General features: G+C 35.2%; 1 protein-coding gene across 5 annotated transcripts in view; it reads left to right on the top strand.

Annotated features, from left to right (window-relative positions):
* The window catches only part of CABCOCO1 (ciliary associated calcium binding coiled-coil 1), a 122,647-nt gene that overhangs the window by 79,252 nt on the left and 16,256 nt on the right, over positions 1-27,139 (top strand). The window lies entirely within an intron of this gene.

Genomic DNA, 27,139 nt, shown 5'->3' with positions numbered 1-27,139 from the left:
TCTATGCTGTTGGTGTTTATCAATGTGAACTAATGGATTTTAAGATAGATGATAGATTAGAAAGATGGATGATCATAATCATAATAAAATATAACGTAAAGCCTTTTTCTAATTTTGTCTGCTGCAATGACCCAGAGCAACGATATCTTGGTAACATGCGCACTAAGCACATGCACCCCGCTCTCGCTTTTTGAATACTGCTGTCCAACGCAACGGACTGGGTCTCCATAAAGAAATGATTGACTGGGTTTAGGGAAGGAAAGCATAGGATGGGCCTGGAATATGTCATTGTGCTAGACAGTAGAGAAGTGTACAAAGAGTGATGGGATCTTATCCACAGGACACAGGATTGCCCTGGGAAGGTGGCTCAGCTGGCTGAAGTGTCGTCCCACCCACCAAAATGTTGCGGATTCACTCTCTGGTCAGGGTGCATGTGGGAGGCAACCAACCGATGTTTCTCTTTCACATCGATGTTTCTTTCTCCTTCCCTCTCTCCCTAAAATCAATAAACATATCCTCCGGTGAGGATTGAAAAAACAAAAAGGACAATTTTTGAAAAAAAGAAAACCAAAGACACAAGGTCACCTTGAATGGTCTCTTATTAACCACTTTTAATGTCAAAATAAATTATGATAGTAATGGGCTATAATTATTTAAATAAAATAGCATATCCATGAAGCATTAGTGCTATAAATACATGAATTTAAAAAATAGATATGTAAGAGAAATGAACAATCCAAAAAGAATAATTAAATTAAAATATTATCATTTGATAATTATTACAATAATAACTGATTTAGCTGTGAATGATTCAAGAGTGCTTAAAAGTGAAGGTGTGTGATGAGAAACTGAATATTTACATAGTCTATCTTCTCATAGAAATTATTTTTATCAAATAATAAGTAAAACATAGTGAATAATTAACTTCACAGCAGAGAATCTTGATCCATATAATGTCATTCATGTAATAAACATTAATATGAGAAATGATGCAAGTCAACACTGGTGCTTTTTGATATGCTGCAGAGGGAAGAATATCACATCACTTCTAGGGTACTCCTGTCAAAAATACATAAATCATGAGGAACATCAGATAAACTCCAAAAGAGGAATATTCTAAAAAGTAACTATTCTAGGCTCTTTTAAAATGTCAAGGTCAAGGAAAATAAGCAAAGACTGAGGAACTCATAAATTGAAAGAAACTAAAGAAATATTTAAATATAAAACATGCTTCTGGATTGGTGCCTGGACTTATAAACAGCATATGATAATTGTCAAAACTCCATTGGAGCCCAGGGATTACATGGCAATATTAGATCAAAGTTAATTTTCATAACTGTTCTGTGGTTAGTGTCATTGTATCTAAATGCACATTGAAATCTGATGAGAAATGCATATTAGTCTGCAATTTAGTCTCAATGGTCATTCAGGAATGCTGTATTATTTCTATAGCATATGTAAATTAGAAGTTATTTCAAAAGAAAAGAATTAAACAACAGAAAAAGATGATTTTGACCAAATTTTTTTGTAATCTTTTAAAAATTTTAAGGTCTGAATTGTTAGGAATGCTGGCAATATTCATGTGGGCCTTTAGGAGAAACTACTTCCACATTTGCTAGATCCTGTTTCTATTAGAATTTGTTACATAATTCTGTATAATACAAATGGATTACAAATATATGAAAGTTACTCAACATCACCAATCATCAAAGAAGTGCAGATTAAAACCACAAAGAGGTATCACCTCATGCCTCTGAGAGTGGTTATTATTAAAAAGAAATAAAGAAAAAAGAAAAGTGTTGGTGGAGAAATTGGAGCTCTGATATGCTATTGCTGGGATGTAAAATGATGCAGTTACAATGAAAAATAGTAAGGAAGTTCCTCAAAAAAATTAAAAATGGAACTACTGTATGATCCAGCAATCCCACTCTAGATATATAACCAAAAGAATTGAAATCAGGATCTCGAAGAGCTATCTGCACGCTCATGTTTATTGTAGCATTATTCACAATATCCAAGATAAGAAAAGAGTTTAAAGTCCATCAGCAATGAATGGATAAAGATAATGTGTCATCTATATATAATGAAATATTATTCAGTCTTAAAAAAGGAAGGAAATCCTACCATTTACAACAACATATAGATGGACCTGAAAGACATTATGCTAAGTCAAATAAGCCAGTGACAGAAGGACAAGTACTGCGTGATTCCATGTATATGGGGTATATAAAATAGTCAAAGCAAACATAGAATGATAATTGCCAAGGAATGAAGTTGTTCAATGGGTATAACACTTCAGGTCTGCAAGATGAGTAAGTTCTTGAGATCTGCTGTATCGTGTCTGTAGTGAACAATAGGGTGTTCTGCACTCGAAAACTTGTTAAGAGGGCCGATAAACTGTTATTACCACAAAAATAAATATGTCAAACAAATGGGGACACAAAATCTTTTGGAGGCAATGGATATGTTTATGACCTTGACTGTAGTGATGATGTAATGGGTATACATGTACATATGTTCCAGCTCATCAAAATCATCCATTAAATATGTGCAATTTTTTACATATAAAAGTATACCTCCATAAAGCTAGGGAAACATTTTAAATATAGAAGTTCTTAAAAAAACAAAAAAATCCAGTAAATTGAATGTTCTGGTTAGTTTTGATTCCAGATTAAAAAAGCAAAGGAAAACTTGGATTGTGTATGATTTTATTATTTAAGTATCTGACTATATAATTTGCCAATATTACATAAGAATAATATTTTAAATAATTTTTATTATGTGCAAGCAGATTATCCAAGTCTTACTTTGTTATTTTTATTACTTTTAAATCTACTTTTTGAATTCTTTATTGGCTAAAGAATCTGTAAGTATGAGTTAAAAGAAAAGATATTTAAATTAGAACCAGCTGCTTAAATCCCCGGGGGAGTGATGAACTAGTATTTTAATTATCAGCAAATTTAATTATTCAACCCAGGTGTGAACCATCAAAAGTTTAGAGAACTCTGTTTTAACTTCAGTGTTTGCATTTGTATGAAAATATGATGCCATCAATATAGAATGCGGATTCAAAAAGCTGTCAGATTTGTACAGTGGTTACATTATTTTGATTTAACTGTAAATTCCATCATATTAAAGCTATCAATATTAGACTATAAAACGGTATATGTACCACCCCAAAGTTAAGCCCTGTTGATATAAATAGGGATTTTCACCATTTTCACTTTCTACCACTCCTTTCCTCTGTTACTAGAATTTACCTAAATGCCTTTTTTGGGGTGAAACTGTAATGAAATGAGCAATTTCCTCAGTCAAAACACATTTGTTATATAAAGTTATAGAACTGTGCAATTATGTCTATAACCTCTGCTCTTGTTACTCTTCAGATGTAATGCAACTCTATTTAATATAGCTTTCTTGGGCTTGTAAGCTTTCTGTTAGTCCTCAAACACTCAAGGCAAGGTTCCCAAAGACCCAAAGACACATGGCAACTGACAAGATCACAATTACTTTTTTTTACATTGATTCAACTCTAGTAAAATATCAGAATATTTTATCTCCTAAAGAACAACTTGAAAACACGCCAATGAAGTTGAAGTTAGGACCAAAGGCATTTTAAGAACCTTAATTTGGACCAAATCTCCATCTTTATCATTACAGTGAATGTTTTTAGAACATTATTGGGACAAGGTGAACCAATTTGGAAATGCTTTGGTATATATATATATATTTTGATTATATTTCTGCATTCACTAAGATTGATTTACTTATCTACTGTCTAGTTATCTAGACATACCATTATAAGTAATATTTATATGGACCATTTACACATACTATCTATAAATACATACCACTTATCAGTAGTAAATACATTTATCAGTTATAATATCTTTCCATTTTGATTGCTTAATATGATGGTTCTAAAATATTCCTGATATTTGTTAAAATATTACATAATTTTAAACTATTTAGATTTTGTTTCACCCACTCCATGGATCTTACAGATTTTGATACTATTTTGAGATATGATTTTATGTTGAATAAATGTCAAAAATCAAAGATTAATTTACCTATATACCTTTTTACAATAAAAAATATTTACCGCATGTGAGATCTACCTATCTTGAGTTCTGAAAAACCAGAATTTTCTCATTCAGGAGAAGGATGCACTGTTTTAGATGTTGAATCAAGGGCCAGATAATGACAGACTGGATTGCTGTAGTTTCAATTTATACCAGAGTCGCACTATAGTGCCCTCCTGTGGAGGTTTGGTTAAAACTTCATTTTTGTGCCCATGAAAATGATTTTCAAACTAAGTGACAAAATCATTGCATTCAAATGACTGAAGTTTGATATAGTTTAGTCATTCTTTTTCATTTGTAACTAGATGTTAAATTACTTTTAACATGCAAAAGCATTGACAGTTTAGAAGATTTGCAGTTCAAAATACAAACTGAGGCATATTGTCTTTTTTATGTACATTTTTAAATTGTTTCATTAAAATGATTTCTTCCTTGATTTTTCCATAAATAATTAATTAATAAAGAGGAAAGAGCATAATAAAATCCTTAACTAGAAAGATAAACTCTTTGGCTAAGATATTTTCAGATTTATGTAATAACAGTTTTATTGTTAGAAGCATAAAGATTATATTTTTATTTTTGAATTTTTCAATGTAATCTTTATTATATGTTTTCCATTACCATTTACTCCCTTTATACTCCCATCCCCAACTGTTGTCCATGTCCATGAGTCTTTAAGATCATATTTCTAAATTATTAAAGAAAAAATGAGTAAGTTTAATCTAGAATATGCACTCATTTATATTTGTAAATAAAATATATAAAAGGTGATCATTTTCAAACTCAAGCTTTTTTCCCCAGATCAAAATTTAAACTGTCTTTCTAGGGATAAATTAATGTTACATATTAGATATCTATTTCAAAATACTCTGTTTTTCCTCTCATCTCTAAGTTTTCTTTTACTCTTAGTTTCAGGGATGTGGAAATGTGTAGTTAATTACCATATGTGCCATGCAGACGTGCACACACACACTGATGCCCACGCACACACGACATTTTACTCTTGGTGCACATTGATAATCCAGTGCAATGTACATAAAGTTCTCAGGTCAGGGGATTTGAGTGTCTAGTAGTTCCTGTCGGGTTTAGTCTTCTCCTCCAGTGGCCCACTACGTTACTACCCAGACCTTTTCATTTGCTAAGGCTAAGAAGCTCGCTAACTACTCATAAACCTAAAGGCCACCTTCCTTCTGAAATGGGAAATAGACAGGTGTTAAGAACCACTAGAACCCAGTTAAGACTTTCTTGAAGAAGTAGAAGAGAAAAAACACTGCAAAGAGTTGAGACAAAACCAGAAAGCTATCTGTAGCATTTTATGTCAACAATAAATACAATGGATTTTTGTCCCTTCATATAAATCTTGGTCTGTCTTCTGCAAATGGAAAGGGAAAAACACTGGTTTTTCAAAGTTTAAACATCTATAATTACAGACTATTAGGTAACTGGGAGCATTCATAACTAAAGAAGTAAGTGGAGCTCTTTCTGAAGCAATAACTGTGATCAAAGAGATTATGAGTAAGCTCATCTAAATTAGAAGTGTTGGGAGAAAAAAATAGGATAAGATAATATAGAACAGAGTGGAGGACAGAGTTTGTTTCCTTCCATAAAAAATAGCTTAATTAGTTAGGCCAGGTGAGATCAGAGCCATGGTTGAGAAACTAAATCTAACCTAAAAGCAGCCTTAATATTTTAGCCGAAGAATGCTTAGCACTGAGCATCCTTGTTCTATGTTCTAAAAAGAATCCAGAAGAATAGAATTTTCTAAGGCCAAGAATATAGGGATTTCCATTGTCAAACAATGATGAAATCTAAAGTATCTTTGTAGAACAGTAAAATCAATGGAATAAAATTGGGGCCCAGCCAGAAAATGTCCCTTGAAGGGATCCAGGATAAATCCCAAAGTCATTTATAAAATGAGCATCACATGGGTCCATAGTCAAAATATAATGTGTAGGCCTCAGAACACAACCTCCTCGCAAAGCTAATCCAGAATCAGCGGAAACTCTGTATCTCTTTCTAAACTCTAGGCTGGCCTGAGAGCAGTTTTCTGTCAATAAAATCAGGGGAAGTCAAGGAGGTGAAATCATCTAATGCTAGGTAATGGTGATCCTTAAATTTTGAGTCTTAGCTTCCCATCCAAAGTCCAGGAGCAGCCAGACTTAGCCAAGACAGCTTAGTAGCTCCTCCACATTGACGTTTCTTGAGCTTCTACCATGCCATAGACCCTGGAGTTCCTCTTGAAAAGATGCAGGCCTTGCCTGCTAGAAGTTTACTTTACAGCTGTCAGTGTTACTATCTACCACCTAAGTTCCTTGCAGAAAACTTTTCCTTTTTTAATCCTAGATTTCTTTCACCATCTTTACTTAGTCAGGTGGGCTGTAGCCAAACCACTCTGAAGGCTTGATGGAAGGTGGGAGTAAGAAGAATGGGTAACCAAGTCAGATAAATTAGGGAAGAAAGGAACATTTGAAGAGATTCCAACTAACAATTCCAACTTAACCTTTCCTATGGTCTTTACCCTTATGAGTTCTGAATTTTGGTTTTCTGTACCTTTAACAGCCAAATGCTAACTGAATACACCAATGTCACTACTTTGTATTATGAACAAAGGTTTAATTTTTATTACATGAAAAGCACAATAATAACTCCTGAATCAAACATTATCTCATAGTGTCTCCCTCAGAATATTTATATTTTTATGTAATACTAACATAAAAATTGGTATTATATGTTAACTATTATATTGGACAATAGAAGTTGCAGCCTGAACATTTTTGCAAATTATGAAGAGTACAGACCTCATTAATTCTAACACAAAAAACTTCGAATTTCAGACATATCATTCTGGTCTGCACTAATAGTAAAACTTTAGTCTGTAAAAGAACAGAGACACAATGTAGACAACATTACATGAAGGCTGTTTAAAAACAGCCCCTTGCTCTCTGCAGTGAGACAGGGTTTGAATTTGGCAGCATCCACTGTTTATATGCAAATAGACGTTGCTAATTATAAATGAAGTGGGGGATTTTTTTAGTCATTAAAGTAGATCCAGAATCTCTACTTATAGCATTTCATTAACACTTTATTCCAGTTACTATACCAATGTTTTTAACAGGAGTTCTGCAAGAGAACTAAGACCTCTAGAAAATGATACATAAGTAACTTTAACTCCAGAAATTTGAGCTCATTTTTTAAATACCATTATAAAAAGCAATTCTAGATTGCAGTTTTTAAGCATATGACTGGTATGATAAAAGAAGTATTTTGAGCAAAGTAACTTGGCAATGTTATATACAAGATTTTGAAATGATTAAGGACAGAAAGATAAGTTAGGGAATTAAGAAATTGTAAAAAACAGGACCAGAATACAGTGATGGGAATGGAAAGGAATGGGCATATGTCCGAAATATTCTAAAGAAAATGTAACAGAAATTATGATCATTTGGTAAAGAAAGACTAAGAAGTTAGGGTCAATCAAAGCTTACACAACTTTTCCCTGACCAGTGTAACCCAATGGGTTGGGTGTGGTCCCTCACAGTGAAGGGTACCCAGCCAGGGCCCATGCCTGGGGTGCTGGTTCGGTCCCCTGCATATGAGTGGCAAGCAATCGATGTTTCTCCCTGACAATGATGTTTCTGTCCCTCTTTTTCTCCCTCCCACTCCCTCTCTCTAAAAATAAATGTTTTTTTTAATCTTACACAAATTTGATCAAGAGGATCTGAAAGTAATTATGCCATTCACATAATTAGAAAAAACTATTTTTCATAATGATAGGAAAAGTTGCAATGGTGTCCTTAGTGTTAAATACATTAAGCTTAATGTATTACTGGACAAGATATAAACTTCCAACATAAGTTGGAAATATAGTGCTAGGTAAGTATATAAGAAGGGTCACTGGTTGAATTGGAAAAGGGAACTCTTGTGTAATAAACTATAGCTATCTTTGTGCAGCTATAAAGATATAGCTTCTACCACCCACTAGGATATCATGATACAGAGGTTCTTGGTCCAAGGTCATGTTGCAGTGTGAGTGTGTCCTTTAGGGCCAGACCTGGACATGGTTAAGTGGTGGAGGACAAACCAGGTATGAAATGTATGGAGCTAGATGCTAGTCTATGGAAAATTCTAATAATCATCAGCTGTGTAAAATGTTATTCAAGTCTTGCAATAAGAGCTAAATGACATTTTAAGAACTCTAAAATATATTTTTGAAGACTTGGAATGAAAACCCAAGTGCAAATGAAATGCTAACATTTTATTCAATAGATTTTGAATATACCATTTTAACTGCAATTTCGGCAGACATTTGCAATGTTTTAGTTCAACAAGTGAGAAATTATAACTTCTGATTTGGACTTACATTCAGAGTGCCTTCTTTTGTCATCTTCAAATTGATTTGTTAAAGAATTGAGAAAAAGTCCAAATATCATGGAATATAAAATAAGAGCAATACAGATGAGCAATTAAATTCAATAGAAATTATTCTGACATCAGTGAGTAAATTGTAAGCCCATGAGTCAGATCAATAAGAAGAAATACATTTTAAATAGAAGCAATAATAGGCTTCCAGGTTGCTTGATAGAACAGTTAGTGAAGAGGAGTGAATCATATGAACACCTTGTAAAAAGAGTTAAATTTCTTGCATTGTTATAAAAAAATGCTAACCTCCTTGAAGAGAATACCGAATGTATAATATGCCTCTACAGTGAAGACATTGACACAAATTGGTTAATGAGTGTCATCCATTCAAGGAGGAAAGAATATTTTAAATTGTTTGCTGCATAAAAGAACATTTAATCTTGCAGTTCGTATATGAAGGAAACTTGTATAGGTTCTCTGAAAGTTGATATCAATTTTAAAATGTATGAGATATTTCCAATAATGAGTTGTGAGACTGAGTTAAAACTATATTACTAATAAAAACAATTTTCCTCAACCAAGCTAGAGGAAACACTAAATAATCTTTCTATTCTTTATGCGGAAAATAATGTTGCAAAATTGTTGGTATCTGAAGAACTCATTAGATTATAAAACCCAGAAAGTAAATCAAAACATATAGTCCAAGCAATGATTAATTTTTAATTTATTTTCTGTGATATTTGTGGAATTTGTCATCTTTGTAATGTACAATATTTTGTTAAATAATTTATCATTCTACATACTTTTGAAATTTCTATATATTCAGTTTTGTATGTATTATTATATCATAATTGACTTCAGGCTTCACAAAACCTACTCTGGGTGTTCTTTGTACATGGTTCTGACTGAGTAGAGGAAATGGGGAAACCAGTTAGAAGGGAATAATAGGGTAGTTTGGACAGGATGGTGGCAGGGAGGTAGAGAGAGGTAGATTTTGTATATATGTCAGAGCAGATGTGGCAGGACTTGATCAAGAATTTTATGTGAGGGAAAGGGAGCAGTCAAGGATATTCCTGGGAGTCTAATTTGAACATCTGGGTGGGTATTAGCACCATGACCTAGAAGACTGGGGAAGGAACAGGTTTAAGGGAAGAAACAAAGAGTTTCTTTGGACATATTGAGTTTGTCATGATTCTCCCACTATACTACAATGCCTTCCATGCTTTCCTATTACACCTTCTGTTACAGTCATACCCACTTTAAACTATACACTCAAAGAGGGCAACTGACTGCTCTTCACCCTCTGAGCATACAGTTTTCATTCAATTGAATTTAACATGTCCAACTTGCACCAACTGCATATAACATACTCTACCAGTAAATCTTTTGAATTAAACTATACCTACAAAAGAATGCAAATGGATAGAAACCCAGATTTACAGTGAAATACGACCATGAAATATAGAATGAAGTATTGCGTTACCACCTTCATTCTGTCACCTGATAACTATAGGATCTTGAAACAATAATATAACCTCTCAAAGCTCCTGTCTCATCTAAAAATGAAAATGCCCATAGGGTTATCACAAAGTAAAAATAAAACAACATATTTAAACTACTTAAGTGATAGGATGCACTTGCATTTAGTTTTCATGCCAATACAGGTAATATCTATATCACAAACATGACAAAATCAGTGTACTGAAAAATGCTGCGAGAGAAGTTGCATTTTTGGTTTAAGAACATATCTTAAACAATTTCAGGAGAAGATAATAGATTTCTGCACTCTTCAAGTCCTGGAAAGGAGGAGGGGGACTAAAACGCTCTATGAGCAAAAATAGAATGAATTTATCCAATTCTTTACTGCACTATTTAACCTCTGCTTTCTTAATCATATGCACAGCAGGGGAAAGGATGTGCTAAAACAATTCATGTGTCATGAACAAAGCAGCCACAGATTGTAGCTCAAAAATCACACTAGGAAAACCACCAGTTGGAAGTAAAGTAATGAGGCCAAATTTATTTTTTTAATTGAGTCTTGAGTTACAAGCAACCCTTTAATTACATTAATCAAGTAGGCTTCCTCTCAGCAAATGATGAAGGAAATACATTGTTCTAACTTCTGCTAAAACTTGTTTTTAAAATTGCTGGATGTTATTTGGACATATGGAAAATAAATTTTTATTCATTTTTTTATCATTTCTATGGAACTATAGCAAATGGCAAACATACACTTACTTCCAGGCATAACTTACTCTAAAAGACTAGAAATCACATTTTAAGCTTAAAACATTCACAATATTTAAATATTTAAAACATTAGCACTCCTAAAATAGAATTTTATTTTTGTTGTTAGACTTTAACACCCTAATTTTGATTTCTATTTTTCTGATTTTTAAATTTTTGAAATATGTTCTCACAAAATGTCCAGGTAAATGGGCTCTGCCAGTTTGATATTTGTCAGGTTACTTGACCCATTTGACAGGTGAGAAACCTAACGCTTATAGGAAAATAAATGACTTGCCCAAAGGTTGTGCAGTTACTAAATAAACACCAGAACTAGAACCAAACCCAGGCCTGTCTGACCCCAGCTCTTCACCAACACCATCTGCATCTCTTGCCCTGGAATGCTCTTTTTGTGTCTCTCTGCTTTTGTACCTCCCATTTCCCCTCTCTGTCTTCCTGTCTGGGGTTTTTTCTTTCTATCTAGCCCTGTCTGCATACTAACCCCTATTTATCCTTGAAGACTCAACTCAGGAACCATCTCTCCTTTATGCTTTCCCTGAATCGCTTCCTGTCATCCTTCCCACTAGAATGAAACAGCTGTCTTTCCTCTTTATTTCTAGGACACCCTACCTATAATTCGAATTACTATTTTATTCTGCAAATTCCCTGTGTGTCATTCCTACCAAGCCCCACCTCCAAACACACACAATGGATCATAGCCTGCCTTGAGAGTCCATGAATGTGTGTTGGTAGCCCATGAATCCCCAGGACCTAATGGTGCATGGCTTGTAGTGCATGCTTAGTGAAGATACCCTGATAACGACTGTATAAATGAGAGTTTTAAAAACACAGAGGGCCTTGTTTTCTGAAAAATCTGCAAAAGCTTTAAGGAGGAGCTTGGAGTTTAACTGAACTTTTTAAGACATGGGATTTATAGAGGAGAGGAAAGAATGTTAAAATTTAAAGCAAGGTGTTTATAATAAGGCCTGAATTGAAAATTTCCAAAGTATAACATCATTACAGGAAATGTAAAGAAACTTCAATTATATTTGTCATTACCAGTCATACTGTGAGAATAATTTAAAATAATTAATATTTTACAGTAAGAACCCTAAGAGTATACATTAAACATTTTCTGTTTTCTGCCCTTTACAAATGATTACTGCCATGTAATTTACACTTTGTTCAAGCAAGTACAACAAACATGGCATCTTTTTAATCAGTGTTACCAAGCAGCCTGGCAACAATTCATCTGATCTAATATTTCATAAATGAAACTTGTTTGAGCCAGATAATTTGTCTCCAATAACTGGGTTGGTGACAAAACAACTAGCTCTGTAGCAGGAGGCACTTCTTGTGTTGCACTGGCATATCAGCCCTCCGCCCACGGGGAGGCGCTAAGGAGCCAGCTCGGATATCCTTGGAAAGGAGGTGCCATCAGTGCTGGTATTTACTCAGTGCTGCACATCATACACAAGCTCAGGCCCCATCTAAGAAAAAAATACAAGCACCACAGTTGTCTCAGTAGGAGAATAGAGTTAGGTAAGACCAGTTATTCACTGAAGTTAAAATACAGCAAACACTGGAAAGGAGGTGCTGCCCTGTGCATTTTAATTCCAAACGCATGCCTGTATTGTACAGACATATTTAAGTAGATCAGGCATTTGCTACTCTTTGCTTGGACTAATGTCTAGTCTTTTGAAAGAGTAGCAGCATTTTGCTGCTATTCCTGTGTGTATACAGTCAGTAATGTTTGTCAAGAGCTTTAGGAGAAAAAACGACTACATAAATGTCAGTAGTTATTAATATTTGGATTTTTTATATTTAGCTATCAAATGTGTTTTCCATAATCTGTGACCAGAAGTATATTTGTGTCCCTCCAACTATAAATATTTTAAGCAAAAATAACCATTAACCAACAATCTTTCTTCTATCCTTCTTAATGCTAAAACAGCGATTTTCAACTGATGTACCACGGCACACTGGTGTTCTGCAAAAATTTTTAAAATATCCAATGCCTGACTATTTACTCAGGGGCACTGACTTGTTTTTCCTTAGACTGTCACATAAAAAATGACAACAGCCAACACAACAATAGCCGCCCAGTGTGAATGAATCAAAATTATAGCTACTTTTTTGTCAGGTCGGCAAATAATATGTTTTTTGGTGTGCTGCAGAATTTTCATGATTAGTTTAGGTGTGTCGTAAGATTAAAAAAAGGTTGAAAATCGCTGTAAGAAGGCAATATTTCAGCGTTGACAATTATGCTTAACTGAGTTTATTTTAGCATGGCTTTTATATTCAAATGATTTAATGTCACTTACTCCTCTGCTTCAAGTAATTATTATAAAAATTAGCTAGCTGACACATGGCCCACCATGCCCTTCCCTTCATTGCTCCTCTCCTTGTCTGTCTGATTCCATAACAGCCACATCATTCAGTCGTCAGCTAAATAAAGGGTGAATGACCCCAAAATATCCTATTCTAGCCCACGTGTAGCCAATTTCACAAATTATTATAATTTATTGTACAGGTATCTGTATCCCTGTCTTCTGACTTTGCCTCCAGACTGTTTCACTTGTGAAGGCAGAAATCCTGCCTGTGAAGGTATACCTGGATGGAATACACCCAGACCAATTAAACTGAGCTGATATCTAAATCTTACATAAGAGGCAAAACTCTTCTTTAAATGTGTGATCTGGTAGAACATAAATCTTACTAGCTCATAGCAAATCCAGTAAAATGTTTTTTTTTTATTTTAACTTTTTCATAAATGGTATGTCCACTCTGTTTTCTTTGAAAAATCCAATATATTTTTAAAAAGTGGTGGATTGGGTGTCTGTGAAGTAGTTGGGTTGACCTACAACTGGTTCTTGAAACTAGAGTTCAAATTCTAGTTTATATTAAAAAACAAAATAGATTTGAGGACTTCTTGCCACATGTCCAATCCACTAATGCATTTTTTTAAGAATCACACAAATTCCCATGTTTGGCATTGACTCATAAGAACAAAAATAGGTCAAAAGGTATTGGCAGAGCTACACAAAGCAGTCTACAAACACAGGCCTATACTCCTGGCTCAAGCTAGGAGCATTAGCTCTTCATTTTTATGGCCACTAAATTTCTCTCTTGTTTTAATAATAAGAAGAATAAATATAAAAATAAAATCTTGTTTATATAAGAGGTTCAACTTGTTAAAATGCATTGAGGCTCCTGATACTTTATAGAAACCAATTTATACTCTCTTTGATGATTTAGAGGTGATAACTTCATGTGATTCATTGCCACCTAGTTCTGAATTTTAATAATACAATGATTCATCATGGTTTTTACATTTCTTAGTGAACCAGTGCGGTTGAAACCATTGCAGTTGTTTTTACTGGGGTCATCTGAACTACAGTTCCCAGAATGTTCATGAAAGGGACAAGCTTTATGTGTTCTGAACAGCTGTAATCTATCATGGCTGGTGCCAGGTCGACACGTTATGAGTTTACAGTGTCAGCCCAGTGAATTAAAGCTTTGTTGTAGACCAGTTTGCTATGCAATTATTTCCAGTTCATATCCTATAAATCATCACTCTTCATGTGACAATCAGCAATTTCCAGCTAGCATTCTAAGCATACATGCTGTCATAATTGTGCTGTCTGACTTTGCACCTAGAACCGTGTGACGTGACTGGTACCGATAGCTCAGAAAATAAACCTCACTGTCCCTAGAACCTATTTAAGGAATCGTCTGCTCTCACTTCTTTTTGTCAAGTTGTTTGGTATTTATGTTGAAATAATAGGAAATGAATTTAAAATAGAAACATTTCTCATGTCTTATATCTGCAAACAAAAAAACATAATTTACAATAAATTAGCAAAGCAGTTGTTAGTGTAGCTCAGCTTTATTTTGCAATTCTCACACCTAAGCTCACAAGATGACACTTTTTCTGATAAAGTAATCTTTATGAGGTAGTTCTGTAGGTGATTAAATCTGACAGATGTTAGTGAGATGGTGAAGTTCTGAGATGTAACGGCAAATTCTTAAAAAATTCTTGTTAAAATAATATCACCTACCAGTAGAAAATTCAGTCTCATAAAAGAATAAATCAGTTACAATATTGTATTTCTGTGTCTCAAATCAAAGTAAAAGTATTTACCAATAAGCAAATAAATAAACTAGTTATAGCAAAATAAAATGTAAGGAAAATAATATTTTTAGAATAAAGAATTACTGTAAAATATTATCTTCCCAGTCATTTCTTAGTGTTTACCATTATTGCTGAGCTAAACAAAATAAAATGTTTCAGATAGAAACAGAAGCTGCAGAAATTGAATGTGTCTTTTCATAATATTTTGATACTCTATCTGTTCTTCAAAACATGCCTTGAACACTGGATCCTTCAAAGGTAAAAACCTTCATCTTCCCCTCAGGCAATGATGATAACCAGGTGACTGGTGTTTCCAATGATACTCCAGCCTGAATTCTGTTAAGGCTTCATTGTAGATTGTGTAATTAGATAAACCCAATTAATATTATGGCTTAATTTTGCAATGTACCTTTGTTATTTGATGGTTTTAGTCCTGGTTTCTTATTTCCAGCAGAAGAATTTCGAAACAGTAGCTCATTGTCCTTGCTTGTTTTTGATTACTTAAATAATGTTAGCTTTGCTAGAATGAATTGATATTATAATCTGTTGAAGCAATGTATTACAGCATGTGCTGTTTTCTGATTTTCTTATCTAAATATCAGTTGCCTAGTGTACAGAATTCATTTATAAATACCAGGAAGTCCCCTGAATTGAAATTAACATGCTGGGCCAGATTCTCTGGCTTCATTAGCAACCCCTTACACCAACACTGTGTTCATACAAGTGTGAAAATCAGAATTCAAGGGTTTTCCTGGCCACCACAATCTGTTCATTTTCTAAAACTCCATCTCGCATAGACAGGAAGGACCTGACCACTAGCAGGAGAGAAATAGGGGAGAAATCAAAGAGCTTGGCGGGACACCCAGATGAGAAGTGTCTTGTGTTATAGGTCTTAAAGGGGGAAAAGGGTGGGACTGAAAAAAGAAGCTTAAAACTTAGTGCCCTGTATCTCATTAGACTATATAACAGGGTGAAAAGTAGTGGTAAGATGATCTATTGACCATCTGAGACCACAGTGATTTCTTACATTTAGTTATACAATAAATATTTAGTACTTTCCCACATTTACCAGCCACCTGCCAGTAGTGAGGTGGGGGACAAAAGAGACCAGCTCCCTGTCCTTGGAGAGTTCTGTTTAGCAGTGTCACAGACATGAACATGTGAGATGAAAATGTGAAGAGAAACAAGCTTCATACTTTTAAGCTCTTCCTACATGCCAGGCACGGGATTGAGAGTTGTATGCATGTTGATTTCATCCTCACAAAACCTATTTGGGGGGTGACCAGTGCTGTCCCCATGTTCCAGATGAGGAAATGGCGGTCCTTGCTGTGGGACCGCGAATGGGTACGTGTCCTCACAGCTCTGCCTTCTACTTGCAACAATGACAGTGTTTCAAACTCGCAGATGACACAGATTTGTTGGTACAGAGATTTTTCAGATAATACTCATTCATTCCCTGTTTCCCCATCAAAGAAACGAATGATTCAAACTATGAAAATTGGTGCCTAAAACCCATAGGACAGAAATAACACAATAGTCCCTAAAGAAAAGCTGTTGAAATAAAGCCATGGCACCACTATGCCGTTGCTGGAACCGTCAGTTGGTACAGCTGTCTCACTCCTTTTATGAAATGGGTGGAAGTGATCAGGAATTAGAGCTGCAGGGTGGATGGTGAAACTGGTCCACAGCAGAACTAATAAAGTCAAACCCAGGTTTGACGTTAAAATTATATCAGTCATTAAAATTATTTCGCTGTCCTCTGTCATGAGTAATTGAGCTATTTTAATTTTAATCATTAAAATGTAAAAATAATTTAAAATGCCACCAAAATAGTCTATAGTCAATTTTCTGATAAAGTAAATTTGTTTTTTTCCCCCATTTGTGATTTTAATGGCCTCCAGAAAGTTTTTGGGAGTAAGCATTAATTAAAACTATGGAAATGGATTCCAAGCACGGCGTGGCACACAGTGGACGGACAGCCACCGGAGATGTGCTCACGCAGCCATACCCTTTTTCCAGTGTGTTTTTTAACTGCCTAGGTTATTGGTTGTTTTTCTGCATGCCTGTCCCTAGAAAAAAAAAACTGTTATTCCAATGAAAACAGTCATTACAATCACAACAAATAGGACATAGTGCTGCTCGAGCAGGAGCACACAGCTTTAGTCACCAAAGTCAAACTGACACTCCTGTGTTTCCTGTTTACATGAATGAATTAGCATGTTCTCAGACTTCGTTCTAAACCAAATACTTTTATATCTTGCCATCTGTAAAAAAAAAAATTCCCCCATGCCTCTTCCTTTCCTTTCATTGACTGATTTTGGAGCAATGTTCTACAGTGCCGTGAGAAACCAGCAAATTCTCTCTCTGAAATTCCCAGAGAACTTGTGCCTTCAGAGCCCTAGTGTGCATCTAGCGTTTTACTTTCCTGAACCTCTGTTTCCTCACCTGTAAAGTGAAAAGGCATATTCTAGGGGATCATAAAGACCCAGTGAGGTTCCATTCACCCCTACAGACTAGGTACATGGGCTTCGGAGTCAGATAGATCTGGGTTCAAGTTCTGACAGGGTTGCTGTTTTCCAGTTGTGTGACCTTAACTAAGTTACTTAACCTCTTTGAGCTTTAGGTTCTTCATTCAAACAATGAGGTCAATAAAACCTCTCCTCACAATTCAGTATGAATTAAAGGACCTAATTTATAATCTGCTTTCTCACTAGCCCAATGACAAACTCAGAATAGGTTCTCAGTAAATAAAAGATGGGTTGTTTTATTTTTTTTCCATTCCCCTGGATGGTGGCAAGTACTGCCCGGAGTTCAATGGGCATCATTTGCATTGTGGGAGTTGAGGGTACCAGGGCTGAAGGGGACGGCTTATGGGAAACAGTGTGAATCTTGGCCCCTGGACCAGGCAACTCTGAAAGTCTAGAGATTTTCTAATGTAGGGACTTCCGTCAGGGCCTGTGAGGGGGGACCGGTATCTCTGAGGAATTAGAATTTCAAACTGTCCTGTGTCTACAAAACAGCTGTTAGTTTGAGCAATGCAGCCAAATCAGTAAGAAGCTGTTTAGTCCTTTGGCATTATGCTAATCACACAAATACTTTAGGACTCCATTCATAACTAAGAAATGCAGGTATTGCCCTGATGTAATCAATCATTAGGTTTTCTCCTCCAGGTGGTATTATTTTTCATGATAAAGTTTTTAAACTGAATCATAGCTGATCAAACTGGCAGCCCTGGACGTTTTTACATGAATGATTACCCTAATGGACTACTCAACACCTAATGAATGCCTCCTATGCACAAAGACCAACCTGAGCTAGGGCCCCTCAACATGAGTAAGACACCGTCACTGCCCTCACATTGTTTCCACAAAGTGGTGGGAGATCATTCATGCATGGCTATAACTCAGGGCCCAATGTAACAAGTACTGCACAACAGGAACAAACAAAATACTCTAAAGCACAAGGGCGATCAAGAGCAACTTCACTGAGGTGCATGAGCTGGCTAGAAGGCCAAATGGAATATCAGCTGGCAGGGATGAGGGAGGAACACCCTCACAGCAAAGTGAGTAGCACAGGCAGGACTCAGGGCTGGGGTGCACCTCCATCTGTGATTTCTTTCCTATTTTTTTCTTTTCTTTCTTTATACACCAAATTTTTATTGAGCTCCCACTCTGTTCCAGGCACTGTGTGATTGGGAATGAGTAAGTAGACCAGTATGACTGGAGCACAAGACAAGAAGTTGGATCTGCAGATTACACAATGGGCATTGTGAGGAAAAAAAAGGGGGCAGGTGTGACGGACATCACAGAGATGCCCCCCAAATGTTTTGTGGTTGATTTAATGTTAGGAACAAGGAAACGGAGACAACTGAAGACAACTGCAAGGTTTTGAGTCTGGTCACTAAGAAGCCGTTGATGCCACTGAGAGATAAGGGAATGGAGGAGGAGCAGCTTTAAAGAGGATAATTAAGGAATGAGTGGACAAGCTTCAGCCTGTAAAAGATTCCAGTAAGCACTGGGTGTGTAGTCCAAGTATTCTTCTACATCACTGCAGACACATACTGAGTCTGAGGATCCTCATAGACCGGCAACTTTGAGTCTTGTATAAATAGAGAGGAAGCCACTTGAAATTTAGTAAATTAAGATATAACATCTGTGACCAGACTAGAGATGACCTAGTCCAACCCCCTAATTTTACAAGCAAAGAAACCACATCTCAGACATACTCTCTACTAGAGTGGGAGGACCAATCCAGGACTCTACACATTTAAGGGAAAAAATCCAGATTTCTAAATCATTCAAATCTGGAATAAAGATACCATCTAAATCTTTCAGAGTTGTTGTTATTTTAGTTTGTTATTAACTAAACTAGCATGATTTACAGATTACAGATGAAAAGTCCTTTTTGAGAAAATTTATTGTTATATAAACCATTGTCTACAAAACTACTTTTGAATTTAATTTCCAAGAATTCACATTCCATAAAAAGCCTCAGAAGCTTAGAGTACCTAGAGCTGTTTCTTGCTTGGGAAGACATCACTGTTCTTAGGTCATTAAAATAATTGACACCCCCATGCACATAATAAGGGGATGCACAGGAGGAAAGGGTTGGTTGCTTCCTGAAAGAGCCCTGTCTCTAGAATGCCAGGCACATAAGGGTCACTGACAGCAGTTTCCTCCTCTGAAGGAAGAAAGCCCGTGCCCTGCTGCTGACCAAGGAGGAGGGCCTCATAGTCCCAGAACCAGTTAGTGGAGATTTGAAAAAGGAGGGGGAGGTGTGGTGGAGGGGAGCTAAGCAGAGGGAAATATTTATAACTGTGACAACATGTTTCCCTGTAATAATTTATGAGCCCACTGAAGAAAAAGGAAACACAGAAACTATGAGTAAAATATCCAAAATGTAAACATCATGCCTTCTGCAAATTTTCTTTAGTTAAAAATTAAGGTTGAGGTTGACTAAAGTAAATGACTATATTTTCGTGGTCTCTTATTTCCTTGATGCTAAGGGTTACCAACTGATTTACAACTTCCTGTGTTGTTTTTTAATCTATATTTGTCAGCACATTTTTAATGTCAGATTACTTAAAATAGATATCTTGGGTCTAAGAGAGCAGGAATAATAATATTATGTTGACTTCTCTAAAAGTTTCATAGCACTTTCCAAACATTCTTGTTTTGCCTAAAAACGCTTTATGTTTCTAAATGAAATTAGTTTCAATAGAGTTTTAAGAGTTTTTTAAATTATTGTTATTCTAACTGATGACTTCAGGACTGAAAGGCAGTTCACTCAGTATGCTTTGAAATTAAGTAAATTACATGTACAACTTGATCCAAAAAAGGTTTCAGCCTCCTCTTACTCAGGTAGCTTACACCGTGAAAAGTAACAGAAAGCCCGTGAAAAGAGAAAGACTAGAATCTCAGACTTAGGGTTCTTCCATTACAGTTTCTCTTCTAACTGCTGTGATTTATTATCTCATGTGATTTCTGCAAATTATGGACACTTGTTCAAAAAGAATATTCTCAAATACAAAGGCCATAAAATAGCTTCATCTTTATTTAAGTTACCTTAGGATGTAATTAAAGTGCAACATATATACAATAAAATATTTAGATTTATATTTGATAATTCAAAACAGGCTTTACACAAAGATAAGTACATAACTCATCTTTATTACTCTGACTAATTGACAGATACTGATATTTAATTCTAATTCTTAAAACGAGATAATGTAGAGTATTTCCTGTTAATATTTTAAATACTAAAAACCTCAGCCCTAACCAATATGGCTCAGTTGCTTGGGTATCATCCCTCAAAGCGAAAGGTCACTGGTTCAGCTCCTGGTCAGGGCACATGCCTGGGTTGCAGCTTTGGTCCCAGGTCAAGGCACATGCTGGAGGCACCCAATCAATGTTTCTCTCTCACATCAATGTTTCTCTCCCTTTCTTTCTCCCTCCCTTCCCCATCTCTAAAATAAATAAGTAAATAAACACATCTTTAAAAACAACTTTTATGGGGGCAAAGAAGGGGAAGGGGCAAGTCAAGGAACATGAATAGTGGACTCATGGGCATGGACAATGGGGTGGCAGTTTACTGTGGGGGCAGCAGTTAGGGGAGAGCAACAAGGAAAAGGGTAGGACGACTGTAACTGAACAACAATAATAAACAATTAATTAATTAATTAAAAATAAATAAAACACCCTAAATGGAATCAAACAAAAGTTTATCCATGATCAGAACTATTTGAAAAAATTTACAAATGAATTCAAGGATATGCCTTTTAGAGTATAACTTAGTAAGCTAAACAAATATACACTGAGTGGCTCCTAAAAATACTTTTGAAAAGCATTAGTTATTTTCTAACAGTTTGTAATGGAACCAACCATACTTTCCGTCTCTCACATTGAAGAAGTTGGAGGATAAGATCAGTCAAAAATATAATCTTGAATTTAGTAATTCCAAGAGCTCTACTATTTCAATTTTCAAAAGAAAGACTTGTTGAAAGTTTGCCCTATATGCCCTAAGTCTTTACTTTTGATGAAATTTGTTGAAGGAAATCTTTTTGAAATGAACTGAATCTGGACAACCACAGACCACACTGGATGCTGAAAAACAAAAGATAAAAGGAGTAATAAATTGAGCTGGGGGTGCAGGAAAGTCAGATTTTCTCATCTGAAAGTTAGATGTAAATACTCCCCTTTTCGAAGTAGGAGATTTGCCTTAGTACTGACCATGCTGCCTAGTTATGCCATGCTCTATAGGTCTCGAAAGAGAAGTTATTTGAGTCCATGGAGTTCTCCAAATAAAGTGACATTGGGTACGTGTTTGGTATTACCAAGACTGCGACTATATAGAAATAGGGTGATGGCATGTTTTCATTACATTCTCCTGAGTTCGTTAGATTGCTTGGGCAATATTAACACTTCCATATGGAAATAATATGGGGCAGTGTCCTCAGTATGGCCACTCCAATGTGTCTTCCAGTGCTCAGCATTAGAGAAAAGACCCTTTTAGTAATAACAGTAATTATAAATAATAGTAATAATAATAATAATAATAATACACCTTTGGGTTTAATAATACTTTCCCTTTGAAGAGCTCCCATCATTTTTATTCGCATTATCTAATTTGTGCTTGAAACAATTCAAAGAAGTAGCCAGGTGGCAATTATCATTATCCTCCTTTTACAAATAAATAAACTGAGGCCTATGAATTTTCTTAGCATCACACAACTAGGAATAGAGCCAAAGCTAAAGCCTGTAATTCAGTGCTCTATCTTCCAGATTACTGCCATTTTTGCAAGTATCTGGATATCTGAAGAACGGTTCTGTCCCTCAGGAAATATTTGTACCAGAGCCAGATCTTGCCCTTTTAAATTGCATTTACTCTAAGAAGGCACTCTTTTTCAAATTCATTAGAGAGGATTTTGTTTTCTGAGGTCATTAAGGTAGGAGTACTCAGATTTCTTTTCAAATTGTGTTGGCCTGAAGCAGAAGTATGCCTGAAATACTAAAGATGTCTAAAATACTCTGGAATCAGTTTCTTTAACTATCTAACTTTATTTTTTTTAAATGTCAAGCCCAAGTTAAACAAGATCAAATCAAGACATATAAATAAAAATGGGCACGAGGTGCTAACTGGAGTGTCCTGCCAGATTGCAGATGGGTGCACTGCGGCCTGCCAACTGAAATTCCTCCTTGCAGCTTCAGCTGGAATGAGTAGTCTTCATTTCCTGTCCTGACTTGTACTGTGTTACCGTTCACTGTGCAGGTGATTAGCATGTGGATCTGATGGTCTCAAAGCTCTATTAAGTTATAAATGTTCAAACTACCAGTATGCTAGAGTAAAAATAGAAGTTGCTATTAGATGTCTATTCATACCCTGCAGAAGCCTGGCAACATTCTGAACCTTTTCAGAATGTAAATACTGCATATTAAGCATAGGAAAGAAAATTAATGTGCTGCATTTGCAAATTTATTTCCAAGTCAAAAATGCAAAGGAGGAGGAGGATCTCGTAGCAGAATTGATATTCTACATTTATGAATGTAGAAGGGTATATTAAGAAGTTTGTAATGGCCTGAACACAAAAGAAAAACACTTCAGAAATGAATTAATTTAGTTTCTCTGATAATCTTAGCTTTTGAATTTACTCTTTTGATTTTAAATTTATGGCCTCGGTATAACATTACCAGGGCTTACTGCATTTTGCAGGTGGCATTCATATGTTGTTACTTTATGTGCAGTATATTGTGGGCAGTGGATTACAATTTTTTGTTAAAAATTTCCAGAACCACTCAAGTACTTCTTAATTAGACTTGCAAATCAGCAATGCCTTTCTCTTGTGGGGGAAAAATACTTAAATCATTGCAGGAATTCTGTTCCTTTTTTCCTTGGTATTGGGAAAAGTTTGTAATAAAGTTTACTTTTTGAAACTTTTGACATTTTTTAGTAAGTTCTGATTTACATATGAAGTCATCTTTTGACAATTCCAAACAAATGTCTTTTTAAAGCAAACCAGAGTTTTGTATGTGTTCCTGTAGCTCCAAAAGGGTTTAACAGATTTATCTTGCTGTCTGCCATTCAAAACAGTGGAAAGTTGTCATCTGAATGACATTTTTAATGTCTCGAATAATTTAGTAATTGACACTTTAATCATAGATTTCAGCAGTACAAACACTACCCACAAATCACCTATACTTTCTCCAGAGAAAATAATAAACAAGATAAATAGCAAAAAAAAAAACCCCAAAAACAAAAAACAGAAACCAAATAACAACAAAAGGAAACAATAAGTCAGAGTTAATAGGATTAATAATGTTATCATATAAAGTAGAAAAAGAAAGCATGAAGTAACATATTTTTCAGATAAAAGCTTTATAATTCTTTGACACAGTAAGATCTGAAAGCAGATTTTAATTCCTATAAGTATGGTTTTAGACCTAAACTGACCCTGTACTTTGTTCCAGAAGGCTTCAAAATTCTTATCACTTATTCCCACACTAGAGGTCCATTTCATACTGAAGATATAAACTCAAAAGATTTCTAGTAACTTTATTTGGCTAGTAAAGATCTTGAATTTTTTTAAAGCTACATAATGGTTGATAATGAAACTTGGTTCTTATGGGTATTAAATTATGCCAAAAATCTATTTACTTGATATTCTTTAAATACCATAGCATGCCTCAGCTAAAGCTCAGATTGTAAACTGTCTTAAATAACACTAATGAAATGTACACATAATGAACAATATAACTAAATTAAGTTAATTTTCATGTAACAGATAACATCTGGGGGAAGGTATATCGGTAAGTTATCTAAAACTAATTTTCAAGTGACCACATCTGTAGATGTTATTTATTGTATGTTCCCTTAACAGCCAATTATTCAGTTTAGAAATCTATTCTCTTCTTTATTATAGCTTTTAATGTACTCACCTTGGTTCAAATGGTCTGCTCATTATCTGAAAAAATATAAACGGCATTCACATGGAACAACATGATTGTTTTTTATTATATCCATTTGTGTGCAAGCATTCAAAAATGGCAAGAGAAACACATTTATTGCTTTACATTCAAAGTAATATTTAGGGGGTATTTGAAAGTCAAGCAAAACCAATCATTTGGCCAAATGGATGTATGTGTATAATCAGAAACTCCTGAGTTTTAATCTCAGCACTAGGCCTCAGGCAAGTCACTTAAAGTCTTCCCTTTGTTTCTCGATCTGAAGATTATGGGTGCTATTCTCTTACAGAAGAAGGGAGGGTTGCTAAATCACGGTTCCAAATAGGAGTGTTGTTTTAATAAACATACTTGATCCTCTTTCTGTTTTTATTTTTCTAGATTTAAAAGGTAACATATTAGACTTTAGAGGAAAAAATATGAGACAATTACAATTCTACAAGAATGTATAAAAATAGTTATAAAACTAGCTTTATTTAATTTGCTTCAACTATTCATAGACTTGAGGAAATTATAACGTTCTTTCAGAAAATCTAACTTAATAAAGCTGACCATGTCTCTCTGTTTTAAATAGATTTTATTACAGAACCAGTGATGTTGTAAAACATGAGGTTTTGTTAAAAAAATACAAAGGCCTAATTGTATTTTTTTAAAGAAAGTATTGCATCAGACGGTTTCATTTAAACATATTTGCTGGCTCTGTGCTCTCACCACAATTATTGATTCTAATTTTTCTTAAACTTGTTTTTTTAAAAATACTACTTCATGGGGAAAAATTACTGTTATGCTTCTGGGAACTATGTTTATTTCAATCTATATATTTGACTGTATACCTTCATATTATTAATGAAATGACTTTATATTTACTCTCATCTGAAATTAGGGTCCTTTTTTCCCCTTTCAGTATCTTCCTAACTCAGACAAATGTAGCTCTTCCTGAAAGAGAAAAGTGTAGCCACGGCTTAGTTCACTGATGGTGTGCCAGACACCCTGAAGAAAAGAAGTGGTCACCCTCAGCTTTGCGCACAAATTAAATCAAGTGGCCAGCTATATAAGCTAAACTCATAAAAGTCAAGGAAAAGAAAAGCTGACTCTTAGTCAGAGCTTCAGGTCTGGAAGATAAACGGAGCTTCATTTCACCAAAGTGCCATGGCCCTAGTGAGGCACTCCAAGTTCCGAGTGTGTGCCCAGTGCACACACACACACCCCAGTGCCAAAGGCCAGGAAAACTGGGTAATTGGCAAGTAATTCAGATTAGCCTTATAAAGAAATCCAGTCCACAGGGGTATGCAGGATAAAATAAGAGATTTGAACACAAATATCTGTTTACACTTACGTGTATACTCCGATGGAAGAAGAGGTGCAGTTAGATGGGCAGATGGTATAATCTGCTCCTGACAGGATGGAGAGGGAATTTATTGAGAACTTCCACCAAGAGGTGAGAGAAAAGCACCAGAAAGGCCCAGCTGGTGCATGGAAAAGCATAGCAGCAAGACAAACATGGCAAAAGCAACTAAGAAAATTTGGCTTCATTAAGAGGACATACTTGTACCTTGTAGATGGGCTCTCGCTTGCTTGCTCAATACCTGCAGTAAAGTCAGTAACCTCCATTCAGTTCCTTTCTCTATTCTTTTTTCAATGTGTCACTCACCACCATTCCCCCTAAATTTCTATTTCTCACCCTATTTTACAGCCTGTACCACCGATCATCTTCCTTTGTCTCTGTATTCCCTTGTGTAGCCTATTTATTTTACCTGCAGTGTTTCAGAGGACGCTAAAATATATTTAGCTGTTCCATTTCCCTAGCTTGGTAAAATAAAGAGCAAGATAAGGTGGAGAATGAAGAAACAATCATGGTGAAAAAAAAAAGGTGCAAATAATTTGGTAGGAAGCTGCAAATGCTTGTATGTTCCATCTAGGAAAAAAAAAAGAGGCTTATGAATGTGATGAGAGAAAAGAACCATTCTGATATGTTTCTTGATATTCTATTTTGATTAGTATTTAGTCAACTTAAGATAAACAATCTGGCATGATGTCATCTAACAGAATAGAGATTAAGTGCTTAATAATATCAATAGTTTCCAAGTATGGCAACATGATGACATATTACAGTTTACTGAAAACTGGATAGGCCGAGAAGTCGGCACACCGGGGTTTAACTCCCAGACCTGTCACTAAGTAACTATTTGTCTAAGCCAGTTGTTTAACCTCTTGGTTTCCGAAGTTACTTGATTGTAAAGTTAAGACACTTCAGTTCTTCTATGTATATATACTAAACAGCAACTTTTTATAAAATCAAATTAAAATTAAAAATATGGCTCTGACTGGTGTGTCTCAGTGGATTGAGTACTGGCCTGAAAACCAAAGGGCTGCCAGTTCAATTCCCAGTCAGGGCACATGCCTAGGTTGCAGGACAGGTCCCCAGTAGGGGACGTGCAACAAGCAATCACACATTGATGTTTCTCTCCTTCTCTTTCTCCCTCTCTCCCCCATCTCTAAAAATAAATAAATAAAATCTTTAAATATTAATGAATCATATTACCATTTAAAAAATTAAAGTAAAATAAAATAAAATAAAATAAAGTATAAATTCAATGTAAAATACATTGGTATGGCCAAGCAGTAACTGAGCCTCCAGTGCATTTCAAAACTTCTCTAGGTGAAAATAAATATTAACATTTAAATGATGAAATATTATAATGTGTAAGTTTATGTGAAATTAGAAATGAATGTATGATATTTTTAGGGTTTTTTCAGGCCTCATGGAATGGTAATGATTTGAATATATACATTTTCATAATACTGTCTTCAAACCTGTAGGCTCAGAGTTGACTTTGTCAGCATGGAGTTAGTGTGCTCATCTCAAGCTACAAAAACGGGCT

This window comes from Phyllostomus hastatus, unplaced genomic scaffold (assembly GCF_019186645.2).
Source record: "Phyllostomus hastatus isolate PE091 unplaced genomic scaffold, TTU_PhHast_1.1 phas_contig_38, whole genome shotgun sequence".
NCBI classification, from domain to species: domain Eukaryota; kingdom Metazoa; phylum Chordata; class Mammalia; order Chiroptera; family Phyllostomidae; genus Phyllostomus; species Phyllostomus hastatus.
This window is presented reverse-complemented; position numbering and strand designations above follow the sequence as displayed.